Below are 12,279 nucleotides of genomic sequence, written 5' to 3' on the forward strand. Positions count from 1 at the left end.
AGGGCAACTCAATATTTAGTTGCCTAAGAAACTGCCAGTCTTCCATAGTGGCTACACCATTATACATTCCCACTAGCAGTGCATAGTGTCCCAGTTTCTTCACATTCTCTCTAACATTTAGTTTCCTGTTTGTTTAATAGCAGCCACTCTTACAGGTGTGACGTAGTATCTCATTGTACTCTTGATATGCATTTCCTTTATAGTCAGCGAAAATGAGCATCTCTTCATGTGCTTTTGAGCTATCTGTATTCATATATTTAGCCCATTTTATAATTGTGTTCTTTGTTCTTTTGTTGTTGAGTTGTATGATTTCTTTGTATATACAGGAAATCAAACCTTTGTCTGATATGTGATTTCCAAATATTTTCTTCCATTGAGTTAGCTGCCTCTTCACCTTTTTGACAAAGTCTTTTGAGATGCAGAAGCATTTGATTTTGAGCAGTTCCCATTTATCTATTTTTTCTTTTGTTGTTTGTGCTTTGGGTGTAAAGTTTAGGAAGCTACCTCCTATTACTAGGTCTTGAAGATGTTGTCCTACATTTTCTTCTAGAAGCTTTATGGTGCTAGTTCTTATATTTAGGTATTTCATCCACTTTGAGTTAATTTTTGTGTAGGGTGCAAGATAGAGGTCCTCTTTTATTGTTTTGGCTATTGATATCCAGTTCTTCCATGCCAAATTATTGAAAAGACTATTTTGTCCCAGTTCAGAGAATTTGGGCTTCTTGTCAAAAATCAGTTGACCATAGATTTGGTGGTCTATTTCTGCACTCTTGATTCAATTCCATTGGTCAATGCTTCTATCTTTGTGCCAGTACCATGCTGTTTTGACCACTGTGGCTTTATAATATTTTTTAAAGTCAGGAAGTGTTAATCCTCCCATTTCATTCATCTTTTTTGAAGATGCTTTTAGCTATTCGGGGCCTCCTTCCCTTCCAGATGAATTTGGTAGTTAGCTTGTCCAAATCTTCAAAGTAGTTTGTTGGAATTTTGATTGGTACTGTGTTGAATCTGTAGATCAATTTGGGGAGAATTGAAATCTTAATTATATTTAGCCTCCCTATCCATGAGCAGGCAATATCTTTCCATCTATTTAGATCTCCTTTAATTTATTTTAACAATGTTATGTAGTTTTCTGTCTGTAAGTCCTTTAAGTCCCTTAAGTTCATTCCTAAGTATTTGATTCTTTTAGTTGCTACTTTGAATGGATTTTTTTCTTTAACTGACTCCACAGCTAGGTCATTGCTTCTGTGTAGAAATGTTACTGATTTTTGTACATTTATTTTATATCCCACTCCCTTGCTGAATTTGTTGATTAGCTGAAGTGACTCTGTTGCAGATTTCTCAGGATCTTCCAAGTATAGTATCATATCATCTACAAGTTTTACTTCTTGCTTTCCAATTTGGATGCCTTTTATATCTTTGTCTTGCCTGACTTCTCTAGCTAGAACTTTTAGCACAATGTTGAATAGTGGAAGTGACAGTGGACACCCTGTCTTGTTCTTGATCTTAGGGAGAATGCTTTCTGTCTCTCTTCATTGAGTACGATACTGGCTATAGGTTTTTCACATATTCCCTGTATCACATTGAGGTAGTTACCATTGATTCCTGTCTTTTGGAGTGTTTATCAGAAAAGGATACTGAATTTTTTCAAATGTTTTCTCACCATCAACTCAAGATGATCATGGGATTTTTCCTTTTCAATTTGTGAATGTGCAGTATTATATTTACTGATGTTGTTGTATTGAACCATCTTTGCATTCCTGGTATAAACCCCACTTAATCATGGTGCATAATTCTTTTAATGTGCTGTTGGATTTGATTTGTTAGTATTTTGTTAAGAATTTTGGCATCTATGTTCATGAGGAGATTGACCTGTAGTTTTCTTTCTTGTAGCATCTTTACTGGTTTTGGTATTAAAGAAATGTTAGCTTCATAAAATGATTTACTGTTCCTTTTTCCTCACTTTTTTGGAAGCTTTTGAGCGGGATTGGTGTTAGTTCTTTTTGGAATACTTGATAAAATTCCCCTGTGAAGCCATCTGGCCCTGGGGTTTTCTTTGTAGGCATATTTTTGATTACTTGTGACTGGTTTATTAATAGCTGCTATTTCTTTCTGAGTAGTGTAGCTTATTTGCATGTCTCCAGGAATTTGTCCATTTCTTCTAAGTTGTCTAGTTCGTTGGTGTATAATTGTTCATAGTATCTTCTTGTGATTCCTTTTACTTCTTAAAGGTCTGTTTTAATGACCCACTGGTTGTTTAAGAGTGTGTTATTTAATCTCCAGGTATTTGTTTTTGTTTTTTTTTTTTTTGTCTGTTTGTTTGTTTTGTTTTTTTCATGGGCAGGCACTGGGAATCGAACCCAGGTCTCCAGAACACAGGTGAGAACTCTACCTGCTGAGCCACTGTGGCCCGCCCTCCATATATTTGTGAATGTTCTCATTCTTTGGTGGTTATTGAGATCTAGCTTCATCCCACTGTGGTCAGAGAAAGTGCTTTGAATAATTTTAGTGTTTTCAAATTTATAAAGACTTCTTTTGTCCCCTCAGCATATGTCCTACCTGGAGAATGTTCCATGAGCACTAGAGAAGAATGTATATCATTGTGCTTTGTGGTGCAATAACCTGTGTATGACATTATAATTCATTTATCAAGTCATTTAACTTCTCTGTTTCCTTCTGGATCTTCTGTATGGATGTCTGTCTATAGAGGAGAGTGGGGTATTAAAGTCTCCTACTATTATTGTTGAAATATCTATCACTTCCTTCAGTTTTGCCAGTGTCTTTCTCTTGTAGCTTGAAGCTCCTTGACTGGGAGCATAAACATTTATGATTGTTATATCTTCTTGGTGAATTGGCCTTTAATTAGTATATAGTGCCCTTCTTTATCTCTTATGATGTCTTTATATTTAAAGTCTATTTCGTCCGATATTTGTATAGCTACTCCTGCTTTCTTTTGGTTACAACTTGCATGGAAAATCTTTTCTATATTTTGGCTTTCAGTCTATTTGTGTCCTTGTGTCTAAGATGAGTCTCTTGTAAGCAGCATTTAGCTGGATTATGTTTCTTAATCCATTCTGCCAATCTTTATCTTTTAATTGGTAGGTTTAGTCTGTTAACATTCAAGGCTATTACTGAAAAGGCATTTCTTAAATCCACCATCTTATCTTTTTTATTTTATTTGTCAGATTTTTATATTCTTTTCCCTCTTTCTCTTTGTCTTATTTAAATTATCCTTAGTGGTCCTCTTCAATTGCCCTCCTCCAGACTTCTGTCTTCTGTCTTTTTTTTCCAGCCTGCAGAACTCCTTTTAGTATTTTTTTGTAGGACCGGTCCCCTTTTGACAAATTCTTTCAGGACTTCTTTGTCTGTGAAAACTTTAATCTTTCCCTCAATTTTGAAGGACAGTTTGGCTTGGTACAGAATTCTTGGCTAGAAGTCTTTCTGTTCCAGGATCTTGAGTATATCCTACTAATGCCTTCTTGCCTCCAGGGTGCTAGTTCGGGAATCTGAACTCAATCTCATTTGGTTTCCCTTGTATGTTGTAGATTGTTTTTCTCTTGACACTTTCAGGATTTTCTGCTTCTCTTCAACATTTGACAGACTGATTTGTATATATCTTGGGGAAGACCTATTTGGATTTATTCTGTTTGTAGTTCTTTGGGCTTCTTTGACTTGTATGTTTATGTTCTTTATGAGGGTTGGGAAGTTTTCCCCCATTATATCCTCAACTACTCTTCCTAGTCCTTTACTCCTTTCTTCTCCTTGTGGAGAGACCAATGAGTCTTATATTTGTGTGCTTTGCTTTGCCTATCATTTCCCTGAGATCCAATTCCATTTTTTCCATCTTTTTTGCCATTTGCTGTTTTGAGTCCTTGAACTCGGTTATCTTATCCTCTATATCACTTATCGTTCTTCTTTCACATCAAATCTGGTGTTGTGTGCCTTTAGTATGTTCTTTCTTTGTTCAACTGTCTTATATCGCTATGATATCCACTATTATTCTATTTATTCTTTCAAATTCCTCTTTTGATCTTCTTCTACTGCCTTCTTGATCTCCTTTATGTCATTTGCTATCCCAGTTGTATTATGAAGTAGAGTTGTATGGACATCTTTGATTGGTTGTTCCAACATCTGTGTCTCCTCTAGTGTTTTAATTTGTTTTTAGGCAGGGCTATATCTGTCTGCATTATGATATGCTTAGTCATCTTCTGCTATCTTCTTGGCATGTAAATATCTTGATTTACTTTGGGAGTTGATTTATTTCAGTAGTCTAAAGCCTTGTTTGCAGGATGGTTTTACAGCAGGGGTCAAGGTACTGGGTTGGGCACTCAGTACAGTGATTTGTTTCAGGGTACGTATAGTCACAGATGGGGAATGTTACACTGATGCTTGTGAACATGGGTGCCCATGTCCATTGAGGATGTAGCTGTGCAGGTACACTGGTCTCGGGGGCATAACCCTAGTATACGCTGGTCTAAGGCACAGGGCCATTTGTATGCATTCACAGAGCTGTGGTAGCATGTTGGTGTTATGCCTTCATGGATTGGGGGCAGATGTGATCCAGTTATGCAGGTCAGCACTTTCTCAGAGCCGGGAAGTGTGGCTGAGGGCCATATGCATGCATTGTTCTAGGAGTGCTATAAAGTGCAGTTTCCAGAGCTGAATGATGTGATTGGGGGCCCATGCACATGTGTGGGTCTAGGTGTGCTATAAACTGCTGCGCAGAACTCAGGAGGTTGGGGTGAGACTGGACAACACTATGAGCAGGGATGCAGGGGTAGCCTGGGTATGGAGGTTAGTGCCCACAGGCTTTATGCACTGGCAACAGCCTGGAGGGAACAGGAGGGGGAGGTAGTGCTTGGGAGGGGTGCAGGAGGGGTGACTTGGGCTGCACTTGTGGTGGGGTTTTGGGGCAGGTACATGCACTGGGATCTGGTGGGGTAGGGTTGCCTGGAGTGCGAGGAATGGGAGCAGGTGACCAGGTTCGGGTGCATGGGGTGTGGAATGAGTCGCTGATCTTAGGGCTGTGCTGGTCAGTGTCATGTGCCCAAGAAACATGGTGTGGCTTACTTCCTAGTCACCAGGTCCCATCTGTGCACTTCCATGGGCTCTACACCTTTGCACCAGGCTCCAGCTTTCTGCCTCTCAGTTCCTTCACCTCTGCAACCAGGGTACCCTATGAGGTGCAGAAGACTCTCCCAGGTCAGGTGCACTCCTGATTCACTGCCTCAATTGCCATGCTGTCTCTTCTCTAATTTTTCTGTGGAGCAGGGCTAATCTTGAGTTACTCTATTCAGCCATCTTCCCGGAAATCACCCTATGTATTCTTTATTTCCTCTCTCAACTTGTTAATTTGATTTTTTATGAATTCTTTTTACTTTATTTATTAATTAAAAATTAAGAAACAAAATAAAACATCAACATACATAATCAATAATTCACAATATCATCACTTAGTTGCATATTCATCATTTCTTAGAACATTTGCATTAATTCAGAAAAAGAAATAAAACGAACACAGGAAAGAAAGAAAAAGAATTATACCTACCATACCCCTTACCCCTCACTTTCATTGATCACTAGCATTTCAAACTAAATTTATTTTAACATTTGTTCCCTCTGTTATTTATTTTTATTTCATATTTTCTACTCCTTTGTTGACAAGGTAGATAAAAGGAGCATCAGACACAAGGTTTTCACAATCACACAGTCACATTGTGACAGCTGTATCATTATTCAATCATCCTCAAGAAACATGGCTACTGGAACACAGCTCTACATTTTCAGGCATTTCCCTCCAGCCTCTCCATTACATCTTGAATAACAAGATGTAAGTAGATATACTTGATGCATAAGAATAACCTCCAGGATAACCTCTCGACTCTGTTTGGAATCTCTCAGCCATTGACACTTTGTCTCATTTCCCTCTTCCCCCTTTTAGTCGAGAAGGTTTTCTCAATCCCTTGATGCTGAGTCTCAGCTCATTCCAAGATCTCTGTCCCACCTTGCCAGGAAGGTCCACACCCCTGGGAGTCATGTCCCACGAAGAGAGGGGTAGGGTGGTGAGACTGCTCATTGTGTTGGCTGGAGAGAGAGGCCAACAAAAGAGGCTGTTTTGGGGGTGACTCTTAGGCCTAAATTTTAAGTAGACTTGACCTATCCTTTGCGGGGTTAAGTTTCATATGAACAACCCCCAAGACTAGGGGCTCAGCCTATAGCTTTGGTTGTCCACACTGCTTGTGAGAATGTCAAGAATTCAACTTGGGGAAGTTGAATTTCTCCCCATTCTCACCATTCCCTGAAGGGGGCTTTGCAAATACTTTTCCACTCACTGATCAAATCACTCTGGGTTCATCGGGGCCTCACTCTGGACAAACCAACAAAATCTCATATCCTACCTGAGATTCCAAGTACTTATGGTGTTCAATCAAACTATCTACATAAGTTATATTAGGAAATGCACTAGTCAAAATATAAATTTTGTAACAAACATTTTTTGCTTTAGTCTCACACATAAGGTGACATTTTAAAATATTAATTACCATCTATTTTCAGCACCCTGCAATAATGACATTCCTTTGTTCTTCCTCATGCAAAAACATTTTTAAAATTGCACCTTGTACATTTCACTATTATTATACACTCTAGGTATTCCTAGATTATACCATCTCAATCATTAACATCTATCTTTCTTTCTGATTTCATTTATGTCCCTAGCCCTCCTCCCTCTATCATTCTCACATGCAGCTCCATTCAGTGTTTTAACATAATTGTATTACAGTTAGGTAGTATTGTGCTGTTCATTTCTGAGTTATTGTATCCAGTCCTGTTGCACAGTCTGTAACCTTTCAGCTCCAATTACCCAATATCTTACCCTATTCATATCTCCTGATGGTCTCTGTTACCAATGAAATATTCCAAGTTTATTCACTAATGTCAGTTCATATCAGTGAGACCATACAGTATTTATCCTTTAGTTTTTGGCTAGTCTCACTCAGCATAATGTTCTCAAGGTCCATCCATGTTGTTACATACTTCAAAAGTTTATTCTGTCTTAAAGGTGCACAATATTCCATTGTATGTATATACCACAGTTTGTTTAGCCACTCATCTGTTGATGGACATTTTGGCTGTTTCCGTCTCCTTGCAATTGTAAATAATGCTGCTATAAACATTGTGTGTAAATGTCTGTTTGTGTCTTTGCCCTTATGTCCTCTGAGTAGATACCTAGTAATGGTATTGCTGGGTCATGTGGAAATTCTATGTTCAGCTTTTTGAGGAACCGCCAAACTGACTTCCACAGCAGTTGCACCATTTGACATTCCCACCAACAGTGGATAAGTGTGCCTCTTTCTCCACATCCTCTCCAGCACTTGTCATTTTGTTTTGTTGATAATGGCCATTCTGGTGGGTGTGAGATGATATCTCATTGTGGTTTTGATTTGCATTTCTCTAATGGCCAGAGATATTGAGCATCTCTTCATGTGCCTTTTGGCCATTTGCATTTCCTCTTCTGAGAAGTGTCTGTTCAAGTCTTTTTCCATTTTGTAATTGGATTAGCTGTCTTTTTGTTGTTGAGTTGAACAATCTCTTTATAAATTCTGGATACTAAACCTTTATCTGATATGTCGTTTCCAAATATTGTCTCCCATTGTGCAGGCTGTCTTTTTACTTTCTTGATGAAGTTCTTTGATGCACAAAAGTGTTTAATTTTGAGGAGTCCCCATTTATTTATTTATTTCTCCAGTGCTCTTGCTTTAAGTGTAAGGTGTAGGAAACCGCCTCCAATTATAAGATTTATAAGATATTTCCCTATATTTTCCTCTAATTGTTTTATGGTCTTAGACCTGGTGTTTAGATCTTTGATCCATTTTGAGTTAACTTTGTATAGGGTGTGAGATACGGGTCCTCTTTCATTCTTTTGCATATGGATATCCAGTTCTCTAGGGACCATTTATTGAAGAGACTGTTCTGTCCCAGGTGAGCTGGCTTATCAAAGATCAAATTTCCATAGATGAGAGGGTCTATATCTGAACACTTTATTCGATTCTATTGGTTAACATACCTATCTTTATGCAAGTACCATGCTGTTTTGACCACTTTGGCTTCATGATATGCCTTAAAGTCAGGCAGCGTGAGATCTCCAGCTTCATTTTTTTTTCCTCAAGATACTTTTAGCAATTCGGGACACCCTGCCCTTCCAGATAAATTTGCTTATTGGTTTTTCTATTTCTGAAAAGGAAGTTGTTGCGATTTTCATTGGTATTGCATTGAATCTGTAAATCAATTCAGTTGAATTGACACCTTAACTATATTTAGTCTTCCAATCCATGAACACGGTATGCCCTTCCATCTATTTAGGTCTTCTGTGATTTCTTTTAACAGTTGTCTTGTAGTTTTCTTTCAATAGGTCTTTTGTCTCTTTAGTTAAATTTATTCCTAGGTATTTTATTCTTTTAGTGCAATTCTAAATTGTTCTTGATTTACAATTCGTTTCTTGATTTCCCCCTCAGATTGTTCATTACTAGTGTATAGAAACACTACCTATTTTTGAATGTTGATCTTGTAACCTGCCACTTTGCTGTACTCGTTTATTAGCTCTAGTAGTTTTGCTGTGGATTTTTCAGGGTTTTCAACATATAGTATCATATCATCTGCAAAGAGTGAGAGTTTTACTTCTTCCTTTCCAATTTTGATGCCTTGTATTTCTTTTTCTTTTCTAATTGCTCTGGCTAGAACTTCCAACACAATGTTGAATAACAGTGGTGATAGTGGACATCCTTATCTTATTCCTGATCTTAGGGGAAAGTTTTCAGTTTTTCCCCATTGAGGATGATATTAGCGGTGGGTTTTTCATATATTCCTTTTATCATTTTAAGGAAGTTCCCTTGTATTACTATCCTTTGAAGTGTTTTCAACAGGAAAGGATGTTGAATCTTGTCAGATGCCTTCTCTGCATCAATTGAGATGATCATGTGATTTTTCTGCTTTGATTTGTTGATATGGTGTATTACATTAATTGATTTTCTTATGTTGAACCATCCTTGCATACCTGGGATGAATCCTACTTGGTCATGATGTATAGTTCTTTTAATGTGTTACTGGATTCAATTTGCTAGAATTTGTTGAGGATTTTTGCATTTATATTCATTAGAGAGATTGGTCTGTAGTTTTCTTTTTTTGTAATATCTTTGCCTGGTTTTTGTATGAGGTTGATGTTGTCTTCATAGAATGAATTAGGTAGCTTTCCATCCACTTCAATTTTTTTGAAGAGTTTGAGCAGGATTGGTACTAATTCTTTCTGGAATGTTTGGTAGAATTTACATGTGAAGCCGTCTGGTCCTGGACTTTTCTTTTTGGGAAGCTTTTTAATGAGCAATTCAATTTCTTTACTTGTGATTGGTTTGTTGAGGTCATCTATTTCTTCTTGAGTCAAAGTTGGTTGTTCATGCCTTTCTAGGAAGTTGTCCATTTCATATACGTTGTTGTATTTATTAGCATAAAGTTGTTCATAGTATCCTGTTATTACCTTCTTTATTTCTGTGGGGTCAGTGGTTATGTCTCCTCTTCCATTTCTGACCTTATTTATCTGCATCCTCTCTCTTCTTCTTTTTGTCAGTTTTGCTAAGGGCCCATTAATATTATTGATTTTCTCATAGAACCAACTTCTGGTCTTATTGATTTTCTCGATTGCTTTCATGCTCTCAATTTCATTTATTTCTGCTCTAATCTTTGTTATTTCTTTCCTTTTGCTTGCTTTGGGGTTAGTTTGCTATTCTTTCTCCAGTTCTTCCAAGTGGACAGTTAATTCCTGAATTTTTGCCCTTTCTTCTTTTTTGATATAGGCATTTAGGGCAATAAATTTCCCTCTTAGCACTGCCTTTGCTGCATCCCATAAGTTTTGATATGTTGTATTTTCATTTTCATTTTCCTCAAGATATTTACTGATTTCTCTTGTAATTTCTTCCTTGACCCACTGGTTGTTTAAGAGTGTGTTGTTGAGCCTCCACATATTTGTGAGTTTTCTGGCGCTTTGCCTATTATTGATATCCAACTTCATTCCTCTATGATCTGAGAAAGTGTTTCGTATGATTTCTATCTTTGTAAATTTGTTGAGACTTGCTTTGTGACCCAGCATATGGTCTATCTTTGAGAATGATCCATGAGCACTTGAGAAAAAGGTGTATCCTGATGTTGTGGGGTGTAATGTCCTGTAAATGTCTGTTAAGTCTAGCTCATTTATTGTAATATTCAAATTCTCTGTTTCTTTATTGATACTCTCTCTTGATGTTCTGTCCATTGATGAGAGTGGGGAATTGAAGTCTCCAACTATTATGGTAGATGTGTCTATTTCCCTTTTCAGTGTTTGCCTCATGTATTTTGGGGCATTCTGGTTTGGTGCATAAATATTTATGATTGTTATGTCTTCATGTTGAATTGTTCCTTTTATTAGTACATAGTATCCTTCATTGTCTCTTTTAACTGTTTTACATTTGAAGTCTAATTTGTTGAATATTAATATAGCTTCTCCTGCTCTTTTCTGGTTGTAATTAGCATGAAATATCTTTTCCCAACCTTTCACTTTCAACCTATGTTTATCTTTGTATCTAAGATGTATTTCCTGTAGACAGCCTATAGAAGGATCCTGCTTTTTAATCCATTCTGCCAGTCTATGTCTTTTGATTGGGGAGTTCAATCCATTGACATTTAGTGTCATTACTGTATGGGTAGTACTTTCTTCTACCATGCTACCTTTTGGATTTTATATGTCATATCTAATTTTTCTTCTTTCTGCATTCTTCTCCACACCTCTCTCTTCTGTCTTTTCATATCTGTCTCTAGTGCTCCCTTTAGTATTTCTTGCAGAGCTGGTCTCTTGGTCACAAATTCTCTCAGTGATTTTTTGACTGAAAATGTTTTCATTTCTCCCTAATTTTTTTTTTTATGGAATGCTTCACGAATTTGCATGTCATCCTTGCGCAGGGGCCATGCTAATCTTCTCTGTATCGTTCCAATTTTAGTATATGTGCTGCTGAAGTGAGCACTCTCCCTCATTTTTGAAGGACAATTTTGCTGGGTATAGAATTCTTGGTTGGTAATTTTTCTCCTTTAGTAATTTAAATATATCATCCCACTGTCTTCTTGCCTCCTTGGTTTCTGCTGAGAAATCTACACATAGTCTTATTGGGTTTCCCTTGTATGTGATGGATTGCTTTTCTCTTACTGCTTTCAAGATCCTCTCTTTCTCTTTGACCTCTGACATTCTGACTAGTAAGTGTCTTGGAGAACATCTATTTGAATCTATTCTCTTTGGGGTACACTGCACTTCTTGGATCTGTAATTTTAGGTTTTTCATAAGAGTTGGGAAATTTTCAGTGATAATTTTTTCCATTAGTTTTTCTCCTCCTTTTCCCTTCTCTTCTTCTTCCAGGACACCCACAACACATATATTTGTGCACTTCACATTATCATTCAATTCTCTGTGTTCCTGCTCATATTTTTCCATTTTTTTCCCTATAGTTTCTGTTTCTTGTTGGATTTCAGATGTTGCATCCTCCAGTTCACTAATCCTAACCTTTGTCTCTTGAAATCTACCATTGTAGGTTTCCATTTTTTTTCATCTCTTCTACTGCACCTTTCATTCCCATAAGTTCTGTGATTTGTTTTTTCAGACTTTCCCTTTCTTCTTTTTGTTCATTGCTTGCCTTCTTCATATCCTCCCTCAATTCATTGATTTGGTTTTTGATGAGGTTTTCCATGTCTGTTCGTATATTCTGAATTAATTGTTTCAGCTCTTGTATCTCATTTGAGCTATTGGTTTGTTCCTTTGACTGGGCCATATCTTCAATTTTCCTGGTGTGATTTGTTATTTTTTGCTGGTGTCTAGACATTTAATTACCTTAATTAGTTTATTATGGAGATTGCTTTCACTTCTCTTACCTAGGGTTTTCTTGCTAGATGAATTTGTTGTCTATCTGTTCTTTGACCTTCAGTTCAGCTTTTTCTGGACATCTAGCTTAGGTTTTGTTTAACAGAGGATAATTTTTCAGTTCTTGTTTTCCTGTTTCTTGCCCTGCTTGTATGGTGCCTTTTCCCTCCCCACCCTTAGGAGGGTCTACATAGGTATCATAGACTCCAGTCGGGTTTTCCTGGACTAAACTGGCCTCCTATCAGGGGGAAAGAGTCATCTGCATCAGTTTTCCCTGAGAGTGAAACCCAGCAGGTTTAAAGACTTTCCTGTGAAGTCTCTGGGCTCTGTTTTTCTTATCCTGCCCAGTA

General features: G+C 37.4%; 1 non-coding gene across 1 annotated transcript; it reads right to left on the minus strand.

Annotated features, from left to right (window-relative positions):
* Positions 1–10,938: 10,938 nt before the first annotated feature.
* LOC143660513 (U6 spliceosomal RNA) lies at positions 10,939–11,045 on the minus strand. Its single transcript, XR_013164108.1, has one exon. It is a non-coding gene; the product is annotated as a U6 spliceosomal RNA (small nuclear RNA).
* Positions 11,046–12,279: the final 1,234 nt, after the last annotated feature.

The sequence above is a fragment of the Tamandua tetradactyla genome, chromosome 16, assembly GCF_023851605.1.
Source record: "Tamandua tetradactyla isolate mTamTet1 chromosome 16, mTamTet1.pri, whole genome shotgun sequence".
In the NCBI taxonomy this organism is placed as follows: Eukaryota; Metazoa; Chordata; class Mammalia; order Pilosa; family Myrmecophagidae; genus Tamandua; species Tamandua tetradactyla.